General features: G+C 38.4%; 1 long non-coding RNA gene across 1 annotated transcript in view; it reads left to right on the top strand.

Annotated features, from left to right (window-relative positions):
• The window catches only part of LOC121472242, a 94735-nt gene extending 84627 nt beyond the window's left edge, over positions 1-10108 (top strand). The window contains exon 5 of the long non-coding RNA XR_005982826.1: positions 10018-10108. This is a non-coding gene — a long non-coding RNA (uncharacterized LOC121472242). The remainder of the gene's footprint in view (positions 1-10017) is intronic.
• The last annotated feature ends 4277 nt before the right edge of the window (positions 10109-14385 follow it).

Here is a 14385-nt window from a genome sequence, read left to right as displayed (position 1 = left end):
CTTCTCTTTTCATTGCTGCTGTAGTGAACACTGTGGTGTGCTGTCCAGATTCCCCTTGCAGGACTGTGACAAGCTTCTCCCAGCTTCTGGGAATGCTAGCAGTTGATAGCTCACAGTTAATTCAATATCCAGAATTGCCCTTAGCTGAAATGCTGCCTTATTCAATGTCATGTTCTTTCTCTGAGAGTGGAGGGGCATGGGGAAGGAAGGCAGCTTCCACCCTATAAAGTCAGTGAATGGCAGGGGGATGGAAGGTGGTGATAAAATATAAAGACCTGGCCCATTTGTAACCTTGATAGATCACTCAGTTCCAGAACTCCCATGAGATCGGCTGAGGCTTCTGCTGCACCTGCATCACAAATCAATTTTCCTACTGCCCAATCCTGCTTCCCTTGCTCCCTCACAGGTGTTGTTCCCAATAAACCCCCTGGAGGCAAACCTCCATTTCAGAGTCTATTCCTCAAAAATCCAGTCTAAGACAGCTGCTGAGAGGTTTTTTGTAACATTTTTAAAAAGCATTACTAAACAATGAAATAAATGCTATTTTCATCATGCAATAAATAATAAGACCTCTGTACTAAGAGTGTCCAGGCTATTCTCTATTCACTTTTTAGTAAGACTGCTCAGCCTGTATTTCCTGCACACATTGCGTGTACACCTAGTCCATAATTTGCCCATTTCTTTCTGGGTTGGCCCACCAATGGTCTGGCAGGTGTACCCAAAGACCAGCAAAAACAACATCATTGACTGTGTCTCCCACCATCTCTGGAGATAGAAGGAATTAGCTGTTATGACTGATCCTATCTGAGGGCACTTTGGTTTTTATCAACAAGTACTCTGCAAACTGTCCTTCAAAGGAAGGTGTCAATTGCTTTGCACCTTGAAAGGGTCCAGCTAAGAGAGGAGGGCTAGTCTCCATATAGAACCATGTGTTAAAGTAAGAATTCCATCTGTTACATAACCATTTCATGTGCAATAGAGATCATGACAGAATCCAGATCTTTAGAGTGGAGGTCTGTCAAAACCATCCTAGCTTCTCATTCCACTATTAATAAAGAATATCCCATTAAAAAATGAAACACAAATACTGGTACAAAGGCTGGGTAGGAGTTGGGGAAACAGGCACAATTCAGTGTCTGGGGTAAACCAACACACGTGGTCACCCTAATTTATAGGTAACAGAATGACAATGTGGCTGTGTGCTCAAGAGCATTCTCTCACACCCTACAAACTTGAATGGATGCAAGAACGCCCTTTCGGCAATACCAATAGAACCAAAAAAGCTCAGAAGAAAACTAAAATTCTCTGTAATATGCCCTTGGGAGATGTCCTAGAAGTTAGTGATAACCCAATAGCATGGTCTTGATAAATATTCTGTGGGTAGAGATCTCTATCAGTACAGGATGTGAGATAATCAAGGTCTTAATGATGAATAACAACAAATGTAAACTGCCAAGAGTCAACAGCCAATTTCCAGAGTTTCCATGACTTGTACATGTGAAAATTTCCTCCAATGCGTGTTGAGGGTGATGGCATTCATGGCCACTGTGAGCAGAATCAGAGCATTAGATATGTAAAATGACTATTTTAGACAAGGTTGATTTAATTGAACAGTTTAAATGTGCTGGGTTGGGTTCTATTTATGTTAGGAAAAAAGCAAATATTTCAAAGGGCCAAAAAAATCAAGCAGAGTTTGCTTTATCAACACAGGTTCCGGGCCCCTCCACTAAGAATTCGAACTGGTTATTTAAAATCAAAGGCCTGGGAACCCTGGGTGGCACAGCGGTTTAGCGCCTGCCTTTGGCCCAGGGCGCGGTCCTGGAGACCCAGGATCGAATCCCACGTCGGGCTCCCGGTGCATGGAGCCTGCTTCTCCCTCTGCCTATGTCTCTGCCTCTCTCTCTGTGACTATCATAAAAATTTAAAAAAATAAAAAATAAAATAAAATCAAAGGCCTGTGTAGCAACTGTAGAAATATCTAACTTCTACTCTTGAAAGATTGGAGAATAGAGTTATTTTCCATTAAATTAAATTTAGAAAGATGTCAACTAAGTCTTTTTTTTTTTTTTTTTTAGATTTTATTTATTTATTCATGAGAGACACAGAGAGGCAGAGACACAGACAGAGGGAGAAGCAGGCTCCTCACAAGGAGCTCAGTGTGGGACTTGATCCCGGACCCAGGATCCCGCCCTGAGCCGAAAGCAGCCACTCAACTGCTGAGCCACCCAGGCATCCCTCAACTAAAGCTTTTAACTTAGTATCAGATTCAGATTTCTATATATACCTTTATTATCTTTATACACCTTAAGGGAGTGCCTGCATGGCTTAGTCAGTTGAGCCTCCAATACTTGGTTTCAGTTCAGTTCATGATCTCAGGGTTGTGAGATTGAGCCCCAAGTCAGGGTCCTCACTCAGCTTGGAGTCCGCTTGAGATTCTTTCCCCTTCTCATTCCCTTCCCCACTGCTCCTTCCCCACTCCCACTCTCTTTCTCTCAAATAAATAAAATCTTAAAAAAATATATAACTTTATAGATCTTAAATCTTTATAAGAACCTCATGGCAATGTGATAATTAAATTAATTAATATACACAAAACACTTAGAACAGTGCCTGACACCTGGTAAAGACTTAATAAACGTAAGATGCTAGCATTAATTTTCTTTTGCAGAGAATTAAAAACAGGAGAGATTTACGAAAACTTTTCAAGCAACTTTTGAGACATCTGTTTGGGACTTTCCCATTCATTATTCATTTATTCAGCAAAGCATTTGTTCAGTATGTGTTCATTATAACCATTCTGATTACTTGAGGCTACCTGTCATGTAATCAATACAATTTAATCACACCAACATATGATCAAAACAATTCTACTGTTGTGTCTAATTCTTTAACCAGGCTCAACTGAATCAGATAAACCATATAATAAAAATTTATGAAGAAAATAGCTTTTAAAATAGTTTGTAGATTAAATGAATTCATTCTGATATTCAATTTCCAGACAATAATTGCCCTTCAGAAATGCCAGCAAGACACAAGAAGCCGTAAAGTCAGAGAAATGTGAACATTAACCGAACAGCCGGGTCAGTTATGATGTCATTAAATAAAACACACATTCACATAAGCAGAAGCCAAATAGACCATAAAACAGTTGATTCCTTTCCACACAGAAAGACCAAATGCATCTATCTTAAGAGTGAGGACCATGTATGCCAATTAAGTTGGATATTAGATATTTTCCAATACAAAATAATTTTAGCCAAAAAATGCACAAAGTATTAATAAAAAAATTAATACTCCCAAATCTTGATTAATATACTGGGTTAAAATAAGATACATCAAAATGAAAGAGTAACATATAATCAGTAGTCATTTAGTAAGTTTTGGTAAAAACTTTGGGTTTATGTACCAGCAATTTAGAGAGCAAATTATTCTAATAGCTGAACCATAAATATTTTTACAACATTAAACGAAGGTATAATGTAGTTGACAGCCAACAGAAAATTTAAAATAATTTGTATGCCAGAATAATATGTTATTTTTAATGACATTTTGAAAGGAGTTCAAGGAATCAAATGATGTTGCCCTAATAAAACTTCTTTCCTATTTATGAGCTGTTTCTCAATGCTTACATATAAAAGATAGATTGAAATAGAATTGATGCAAAAAATCTCATTCTAATAAGTAATATCCATGATATATACATAAATCAATTTTTAAAGGCCCATCTGTCTCAATAATCATTTGCTTTTTGGAGTCAATAATTATTTACCTAAATTTGTAATATATTTTATAATCTTTTGCTCAGGTGGGTATTGCCATGTACTGTATAATTTTAATAAAAACCCAACCAAGAAGAAAACAATTTCTCTCTTGGAGGCTGATGACCAGAGAAAAATTTTTTAAATTTCAATTTATTTACATATTTATGTGGCAGAGAAATATGAGTCATCAGTCAAAGTCTTTCAAGATTAAAATAATTTGCATGGGGGTGAAATTGTATGGTGGAAGTAGAATGAAGATATAAATTCAAGAGGAAAGAAAAATGATATAAAGTTTCTGACTATTAAAAGAGTGGATTCATGTATTCTTTAAAAGGTAAGGAAGGGCATCAAATCACTAAAGTACTTAAAGTATTTAAAGTCCAGTTTTATTTTAAAATGTCAACGTTTACAATGGACGAGACATTACTACATTTGCAACTTTCTAAACTTATGATAACACTTTTTAAAAAATATTTATTTATTTATTTATTTATTTATTTATTTATTTAAAGAGAGAGAGCAGGATGGAGGGGCAGAGAGAGAGAAAGTGTCTTAACAGACTCTGCACTGAGTGCAGAGCCTGACATAAGGGTCAATCCCATGACTCTGAGATCGTGACTTGAGTCGAGCCCTTAACCAATGTGCCCCCCAGGCACCTCATGATAACACTTTTTGATGGTCAACATAAATTGTGCAAGGGGATGCATAGTTTTTCAAAATGGAGTTGGTATGTGTAAGAACAAAAACACTGGAGGATCCCAGTGGATCTCCCTATCTATGGACACAACATCCACAGTGAATCCAAAAGGCTGAAGAATTCTAGGAGAAATGGACTGGGGAGTGGGTGGCAGCTCTTGCAGGGCAGGAACAAGGCTGGGAGACTGGAGAGAAAGACTGGCAGATTGAAGAAAAGTGTTTTTGTACAGCTGGAGTGAGGCCCCGAGCAGGTAGCCACAGCCTGGGCAGCGGACAAATCATCCAGCTGAAAAGTTAGAGTAAGCAGAGGAGCAGAGTGTGAGGATGGAGCCTTGGGGACAGGATAGTTGGAGAGGAACCCATGAGGACATTAACAAGGCATGATCCAAAAAAATGGGAAGAGAATGGTTTGGGGGGGCGGTGGGTATCGTGAAAGCCAACTGAAGGCAAGGATTTCAAAAATGGGAATTGACAACAGTGTCCACTGGATTAAAACGGGCTTGCTGATGGATGTGTTAGTTGAGGTCTCTGGGTAGCATGCCTGAGAAAGTAATTTAGGCAAGAAAAGTGGTAATGTGAAAAGTCAGAGCAAGAGTTGAACACCCACGCAGGAATCAAGGCAGCTGCAGGAACTTGCCCTAGAGCACTGGCTGTACTCTTGAGGGTGAAGCCATTCATCAGCTCAGCTCCAGTCATTCCCTGTCTCTGGATTTCCATTCAAGCTTCTGGGTGATTGACCCAGCTCAGGGCAGGTGTCTCCTCTTACATAATCAGCCAGGGCCATGGGGGACCAGGACCTAGCACAGAATGGCTGGTGAGGGCCTATTCTGGTGTGTTGGGGCAGAGTTAGAGAAGCAGAGAACCGCTGTGAGCAGGGAGCCATTCCAGCTGGGGTCTAGAGATTGCCTCCATGAGAAGTCGTGGGAACAGAAGTCAGAGTGTGGTGCTCAAGGAGTGAATGGGAAATGAGAAAGCAGGTTTTTAAGAACTTGGCCATGATAGCACAGAGTGAGAAGTGGTAACCAGAGCGACTGAATTAAGAGAGGTTACTTCCAATGGAATATTCTATACATGTCCATTATTTTGTTTTGTTTTTAAAAATATTATTTATTTATTTATTCATGAAGGACACGCAGAGAGAAGCAGAAACATAGGCAGAGGGAGAAGCAGGCTCCATGCAGGAAGCCTGATGAGGGACTCGATCCCAGGATCGAGGATCACGACCTGAGCCAAAGGCAGACTCTCAACCACTGAGCCACCCAGGTGTCCCGCGTCCATTGTTTCCCTTCTCTCCCATGCACATAAGAATCGGTCTTAAAATCCATCTATAATAGTTTCTCAATGTGCCTGAACTAAAAAATAGTTGATGGCACTGAAAGAGTATGGGCTTTAGATACAGAAGACCAGGACCTAGGCTCTGCCTCTGAATAAATGTCTGACTTCGACCAAGTCCTAAGTTATCTCCAAGCCTCAAGTGCCTAATATGTAAGATGAGGATAGTAAAACTTGTGGGGGGGAGGGATGAATTATGGAAAATTCAAATAACAAAATGTATATAACTACTTTTTAAACTGTGAAGAGTCAAACAAATAATACAATGCGGCATCCATAACAAACATGCAAATTAGAACTGGCTCACATACACAAACTCCACTCCTGAAAATTCTATACACTTGTTAGTCCGGTAATATTTTTGTTTTGGAGAGCTTAGAACTTTGGAAGCGGAAAAGTCTATAATGATTATCTTAGCAAACTGATTTTGTTTAAAAGAAACACACTGAGAGAAGTTTAGTAACTCATCTAAGGTCATACAGCTAGTGAGAGACAGGATGAGAACTTGACTCAAGCTTTGCTTAGTATGCATTTCCTTCTTGCATGTGATTTCCATGTTGAAGTGTAACATACTTTTTCCTACAGTTATCATATGTGCTTTTCAAAGTCTTTCCACTGTAGTGAAATCTGTGTCTGTGGAAGTAAAAGATTTGAGACATTGCATAGTCTCAAATGGGAGGAGAAAATTCTGGTGGATCACAGAGTCCTTGCCTTCTAGTTGTGAGGATAAAGAAATCACACTGGTATAGCTGAAGGGAATGGCTACTTAGGACCAACAGCAGCCTGAAAATATGTAGCCGACTTGGGTGCACAGGTTTGAATCTTGGCAGGGTCAACATGATAGCTTAACCTTTTAAGACAGATAAATTGAGTTCTTGGAATGCCCCCTGTTTAGTGGGCTCGCAGGGGTCTTTTGGATGAGCCCCTTGCTAAGTGAAGCTCGGTCTGCTTTGCATCAACTTTACACAATCTCAAGATAATCTCAGACTAGATCTCCACGAAGCCAAAGCCAGCAATAGGAAATTCAGTCTATCAGCTCTTTATTTGGCACGGGGGAAATTGCTATATTGTCTATTGCAACATTATTTATCGTAGTGAAGTTTGAAAACCGCCTACATGCTCAAAAATTAGGAAATGTTTAAATGAATTATGGTCTATTTGTATGAAGGAATATTGTGCAGCCAATGAGATTTTGCTTTCTTAGGATCTAGGCATCTTTTACAGCTAATTTTAAAAACAATTTAATTTATATTTTTGACGCATGTTGCCACAGTATTGACTTAGTCTGATGAAATCTTATATAAGTCCGTGTAATGTTTCCACTTACCAATTATTGTTTCCTCCATCCTGTAGCCTCTTAACTATGATCACCACAGAAAACTTTTTTTTTACAGTTTTTTATTTAAGTTAAATTTGCCAATACATAGTATAACCCCCAATGCTCATCCCATCAAGTGCCCCCCCAGTACCCATCACCCAGTTACCCTAACCCCTGCCTACCTCCCCTTCTTTTTATTTATTTTTTATTTTAAAAAATTTTTTTTACATATTTTTTAATTGGAGCTCAATTTGCCAACATATAGCATAACACCCTGTGCTCATCCCATCAAGTGCCCCCCTCAGTGCCCATCACCCAGTGACCCCCACCCCCCGCCCACCTCCCTTTCCACCACCCCTTGTTCATTTCCCAGAGTTAGGAGTCTCTCATGTTCTGTCTCCCTCTCTGATATTTCCCACTCATTTTCTCTCCTTTCCCCTTTATTTCCTTTCACTATTTTTTATATTCCCCAAATGAATGAGACCATATAATGATTGTCCTTCTCCGATTGACTTATTTCACTCAGCATAATACCCTCCAGTTCCATCCACGTGGAAGCAAATGGTGGGTATTCATCGTTTCTAATGGCTGAGGAATATTCCATTGTATACATAGACCACAGCTTCTTTATCCATTCATCTTTCGATGGACAGCGAGGCTCCCTCCACAGTTTGGCTATTGTGGACATTGCTGCTATAAACATCGGGGTGCAGGTGTCCCGGCGTTTCATTGCATCTGTATCTTTGGGGTAAATCCCCAGCAATGCAATTGCTGGGTCGTAGGGCATTTCTATTTTTAACTCTTAGAGGAACCTCCACACAGTTTTCCAGAGTGGCTGCACCAGCTCACATTCCCACCAACAGTGCAAGAGTGTTCCCCTTTCCCCACATCCTCTCCAACACTTGTTGTTTCCTGTCTTGTTAATTTTCTCCATTCTCACTGGTGTGAGGTGGTACCTCATTGTGGTTTTGATTTGTATTTCCCTGATGGCCAGTGATGCGGAGCATTTTCTCATGTGCTTGTTGGGCATGTCTATGTCTTCCTCTGTGAGACTTCTCTTCATGTCTTTTGCCCATTTCATGATTGGATTGTTTGTTTCTTTGCTGTTGAGTTTAATAAGTTCTTTATAGATCTTGGATACTAGCCCTTTAACTGATAGGTCATTTGCAAATATCTTCTCCCATTCTGGAGGTTGTCTTTTAGTTTTGTTGACCGTTTCTTTTGCTGTGCAGAAGCTTCTTATCTTGATGAAGTCCCAATAGTTCATTTTTGCTTTTGTTTCCCTTGCCTTCATGGATGTATCTTGCAAGAAGTTACCGTGGCCAAGTTCAAAAAGGGTGTTGCCTGTGTTCTCCTCTAGGATTTTAATGGAATCTTGTCTCACATTTAGATCTTTCATCCATTTTGAGTTTATCTTTGTGTAGGGTGTAAGAGAATGGTCCAGTTTCATTCTTCTGCATGTGGATGTCCAATTTTCCCAGCACCATTTATTGAAGAGACTGTCTTTTTTCCAGTGGATAGTCTTTCTTCCTTTGTCAAATATTAGTTGACCTCCTTTGTCGAATATTAGTTGACCATAAAATCCATTTCTGGGTTCTCTATTCTGTTCCATTGATCTATGTGTCTGTTTTTGTGCCAGTACCACACTGTCTTGATGACCATAGCTTTGTAGTACAACCTGAAATCTGGCATTGTGATGCCCCCAGCTATGGTTTTCTTTTTTAATATTCTCCTGGCTATTCGGGGTCTCTTCTGATTCCACACAAATCTTAAGATAATTTGTTCCAACTCTCTGAAGAAAGTCCATGGTACTTTGATAGGGATTGCATTAAACGTGTAAATTGCCCTGGGTAGCATTGACATTTTCAGAATATTAATTCTTCCAATCCATGAGCATGGAATATTTTTCCATCTCTTTGTGTCTTCCTCAATTTCTTTCAGAAGTGTTCTGTAGTTTTTAGGGTATAGATCCTTTACGTCTTTGGTTAGGTTTATTCCTAGGTATCTTATGCTTTTGGTTGCAATTGTAAATGGGATTTCCCTTTCTTCAGTCTCATTGTTAGTGTATAGAAATGCCACTGACTTCTGGGCATTGATTTTGTATCCTGCCACACTGCCAAATTGCTGTATGAGTTCTAACAATCTTGGGGTGGAGTCACCACAGAAAACTTCTGAGTTCCAATGGGCTCATGAGGATGGTGTGTAGTTATATAGCTCCAAAGTGGGGTTTTAATTCTTTATAATACACTGAAAAATGGGAAAACTCTTGAAAAGTTAGAAGTGCTGCATAAATTTTAGTGTTATAATACTGTTAAATACATTTTTTAGTCTAATTAAATAATTAAGTATTTTTTCTCCTAAGTACTTACTTTTCTAGCTGAATACTTTTTTAATATCTAATTCTGGCACTGTAACAACAGTACAAGTAAATGCAGACAGGCTCTGATAAAAACAACAACAACAACAACAATTCTGTAGTAGGGGCACCTTGATGGCTCAGCGGTTGAGAGTCTGCCTTTGGCTCAGGTCGTGATCCTGGGGTCCTGGGATCGAGTCCTGCATTGGGATCCCCGCAGAGAGCCTGCTTCTCCCTCTGCCTGGGTCTCTGCCTCTCTGTGTGTGTGTCTCTCATGAATAAATAAATAAATAAATCTTTTTAAAAAAACTCTGTAATAACAAGTTTTAGAAAGTATATGGAGAAATTGAAACACTCAAATGTGGCTTGTGGGAATGTAAAGTGGTGCAGCCATTTTGGAAAACAGTTTGGCAATTCCTCAAAATGTTAAATCTAGAGTTACAATATGGCCCAAAAATTCTGCTCCTGGGGATATATATGCCTACGAGAAATTAAAACATATGTCCATGCAAAACCTTGTGCATGAATGCTAATTGTAGCCTTATTCATCCTAGCCCAAGTAGGGAACAAACAGTCCAAATCTCCATCTGAATGGAATTTGATGAATGAATAGACAAAATGTAGTGTGTCTACACAATGGCATAGTATTTACCCACGGGAAGGAATGAAGTACTGATGCACACTACAAGATGGATGGCCCTGGAAAGCATTATGGTAAGTGAAAGAAGCCCATCGCAAAAAGACTACATATCGTACGATTCCATTTATATGAAACATCCTGGGTAGATAAATGTATAGAGACAGAAAGTAGAATAGCGGTTGCCTAAGGCTGAGGGTTGTTTGGGGAGAAGATGGGGATTCACCACTACTGGGTACAGTTTCCCTCTGGAGGGGTACAATCTGTTCTAACATGGATTCTAGTACTGGTTACACAACTCTGTGAATATACAAAAACCATTGAATTGGCCACTGTAAATGCGCAAATTGAAAGATATGGGAATTAGAGCTCAACAAAGGTGTTAAAAAATAAACTCAGATAAAAAGGGCTGTTCCCTGGTTAATGCAAGGTTGCACACATTGGGAAGTGGAGTACTGAAAGGTATGAGGTGCCTGAACGTTACGATTTCAAATGAATGGGAAAAGCCACCAACAACTGGGGAAAATACCCAATCTAAAACTTAGATCAGAAGTGCAATACACATAGACTAATTTTTAAGATGGCATCAAATGATGGATGACAGAGTTGATGCAATTATACAAAACTAAATATAAACAAAAGCATTCGGTTTTATATCTCTCCCATAAAAATAATTTAAGTTATAACAAAAGTCGGTGGAAAACTACGATTTGCATGGTATTTAGTGATACCAGCTCTGTGATTTCCTTAACCAATTGATCCTAATCTACCTATCAGAAGCAGAGACAATTTTGATATATCTTCTGCTTCAGCCAGAGGGAGGAAGACATTCCCACATAATAATCACATCCTTATAGAAATTGAAAACGTATGTTCCAGCCATGGTGGTCCTACAAAAATATAAACCCATAAAGGGGTTCTTGATTCAGTGTCATCATTCATTTTGCTCACTGGGATAATCAGAATTTTGCCAGGCTATGCGATGACTGATAGCTTTTTCATAAAAGGATATTTTATGAAATATTGAAATGTAGCCCATTTCTACCTGATAAATGCCTGGACCTGTAAACTTTGAACCCTCATTGGCCTTTGTTGCTTGTGACCTTGTTTAAATGATTAATGTTCTTTTAACAACTGCAGGCTGCAGGAGGCAGCATGCACTTACTGTGTACAGATCCTTTATTCGAGGCAAAATAGAGTTGTTCAGACATAAACCTGCTCACAAAGTGCACCCTAGTATACAGAGAGTTGTATCACTCTTTTACTTTACTTGCCCTGCTAAAGGCTAGAATGTATTTTTGTGATGTATTTTTCTTTTCTTTTAAAAAGTTATAACGGCTCTCTTAGTTTTTAATTTTCCTTTCAAAATTGTTGACACAATTTATTCGTCATCCCCAAACTAAGAGCGAATGGACAGATTAGATTATTTTATCGCACATTTAAAAATATTATTGTTTTATCAATGTTTAGTAGCATTTTGTGCCACTTTGCTGCTATCATCAAAGCTGGTGAGTTATATTATTACTGAGCTATCTGAGGTCTCAAACCCCTCAATCTCTATCCACTGTTAATACCCATCACTTAAATATCAAAGATCTGCATTTGCCAGACGTCATTAGAATTTGCTTTCAGGGACTTGATGAAAAATGGACTGGATCTTTCTTAATTAACATCACTCTGGAAATGGTGAAGACATAACAAATTTTTCTCATGGCTTTACACCAAAACTGAAAACAAAGGCCAAAAAAAAAAAGTTCTTCTGGCCTACAAAATGTTTTATGAACCCAATGTTCCCTGAAAAGTTTCATAAGAAATAAATAAAATTGGAAGTCTTTAGCAGCTTGCTTGGTATACATCATTACTTCAAGGGGATAAAGATATTTGCCATTTTCAAATGAATGTATTTGATAAAACACATTTTCTTATGACTACAATAAGAAAGATCCTCCTTGTTTAGGGATAAAGAAGAGTGAGAGGGTTACCCTATTAGGGTTAGGAAGGGCAACTATATTTTTAAGATATCACCTACCATGAAATCAATGGATTATTATATCAGCACTAAAAAAAGATACTTCTTTTTTTTAAATGAAATTTTTAGTTAAATTCCGGTTAGCTAACATACAGTGTAATATCGTTCTGGGTGTTGAATTTAGTGTCTCAAACACGACATTTCTTACCTTATTCAGGATCCACATCACTGTAAGTAGGGCTTTGGGTTAGCAATTTACGTAAAATACTACTAGAGGTAAGTTGCCTTTTTTTTTTTTTTTCTTAATGGCTCCAAGGTTAAAGTTGAAAATACCAACTTGAGGTTGTGCGGAGATGTGGACATATTGAATGTCATTTCCACGTTTCCCAGTAAATCACTTCATTATCCATAATAATAATCTTCACCGGCTTTACAAGTAATTGCTTTGCTAAACTTAAAGGAAGTCTGATTTTAATTTGCTATCTACATCTACATTCTCGTATTCTTTTTATAGATTTTTAACAAGTTATCAGTAGAATCTTCCTTCACTCAAACATAAGTGAAAGTTTTATCTATCTTGAGATATCACTAAAATAATTTATTGCTGGAGAAACAAAACCTTTTGTCTCAAAATATATTTCTTCCCGACAGCTGTGGTATTTCAGAGAAAGCACCAAAGCTATGATGGTCTGGACTGCAATCAACCATTCTTAATAGGAAATTTTACAGACTTTTAATAAGATATCCTCAAATAATTTATGGGGAGAGGTTTTGAAGTGAAGAGGCATTGTTTGGCAATATGTTCTTCCTCTAATCTCAGGAAATTTAAATAAAAGAGTGCTCATTTCCTCTGAACTCAGCAGTTCTTCTTAAAAAAAAAAAAAGATTAAGAAAAACACCTGCTACGACAGTCCTAAAACACGGCAGGCTTACTTGCTTCAAACAAAATTGTCCTCAAACAAACAAACAAACAAACACTTCAGTACTACTAAAGCCTTTTCTTGTGGACTTGCTGGTCTATTACAGGTTAGAAATTTCCACAAACAAATTCACAAGGCCAGGTTTATTTGAAAATCATTGGAGAAGTGTCTCCTGTTTACTAAATGCATAGAGTAATCCCTAGGTCACCCTGCTCCCTTGGACTCATGGTTCCAATCTGTCCTATACAGAGCTGTGTTGTTTGGTTTTGTTTAATTTGGTTCAGTGTTATCCTGATGCTCTCAATTCTTCCCACTAAAGTCAGATATTGCATTCATCTTCTTTGATTTCTCACCTTTTTGTTGGTTTTGTTTGATAGGTGATTTTACCCAAAATTTTGTTGTTTTCCTACTTAAAAACAGAAGTTTGAAGTCTCTTTACCTGTCATTATAATAATTTCCTCATCTTAGAATATGCCAGCATTCACTCCATTTGGTTCCTTATGTGGGGTGGATGTAGACTAGATCCACATCTCTTGTGTTTTAGTGTACACACAAACCATTTGGGTATCTTGTTAAAAGGATAGTTATGCAAACTGGTGGTCACCAGAGGGGAGGAGGGTATGAGGATGGGCGAAACAGGTGAAGGGAATTGAGTATTCTTATTGTGATGAGCACTGAGGTGATGTATTGAATTGTTGAATCACTATATTGTATAGCTGAAACTATTATATTGTGAAATATGTAACTAATATGTTAATTATACTGGAATTTTAAAAAATTAATTACTTTTTTTTTTTTTAAAAAAAGGTAGTTCTGGGATCCCTGGGTGGCGCAGCGGTTTGGCGCCTGCCTTTGGCCCAGGGCGCGATCCTGGAGACCCCGGATCGAATCCCACATCAGGCTCCCGGTGCATGGAGCCTGCTTCTTCCTCCGCCTGTGTCTCTGCCTCTCTCTCTCTGTGACTATCATAAATAAATAAAAAATAAATTAAAAAATAAAAAATAAAAAAAATAAAAAAAGGTAGTTCTGACTTAGTAGGTCTGAAGTGGGGCATCTCTAACAAGCCCCCCAGATGATGCCAGTGCTACTGGCCCTTGATCCACACTTTGAGTAGCAAAGACTAGATGATATCAAAGGTCACTTCCAATTTTAATGCCATATCCTAGGGGTTCCAGTGCAGTTTTTTTTTGGGGGGGGGGGTCGCTGAAGTGTCCATGAAATGACTCAAAATCCTGATAGAAAATGTTTAAAAATTTGAAAGCCGCATATATTGCCACTTATATTCTCAAGCAGAAGAATACAAGTGAACCTAACATTAGCTGATTAGCAACAAGTGTGATGTTGAACGTATCTTTGTCTTGGGTCAAGAGAAAATTATTTTATTCATTCTCATGCT

The sequence above is a fragment of the Vulpes lagopus genome, chromosome 11, assembly GCF_018345385.1.
Source record: "Vulpes lagopus strain Blue_001 chromosome 11, ASM1834538v1, whole genome shotgun sequence".
Taxonomy (NCBI): domain Eukaryota; kingdom Metazoa; phylum Chordata; class Mammalia; order Carnivora; family Canidae; genus Vulpes; species Vulpes lagopus.
The sequence above is the reverse complement of the archived record's forward strand: the minus strand, read 5'-3'. Positions and strand labels throughout refer to the sequence as shown.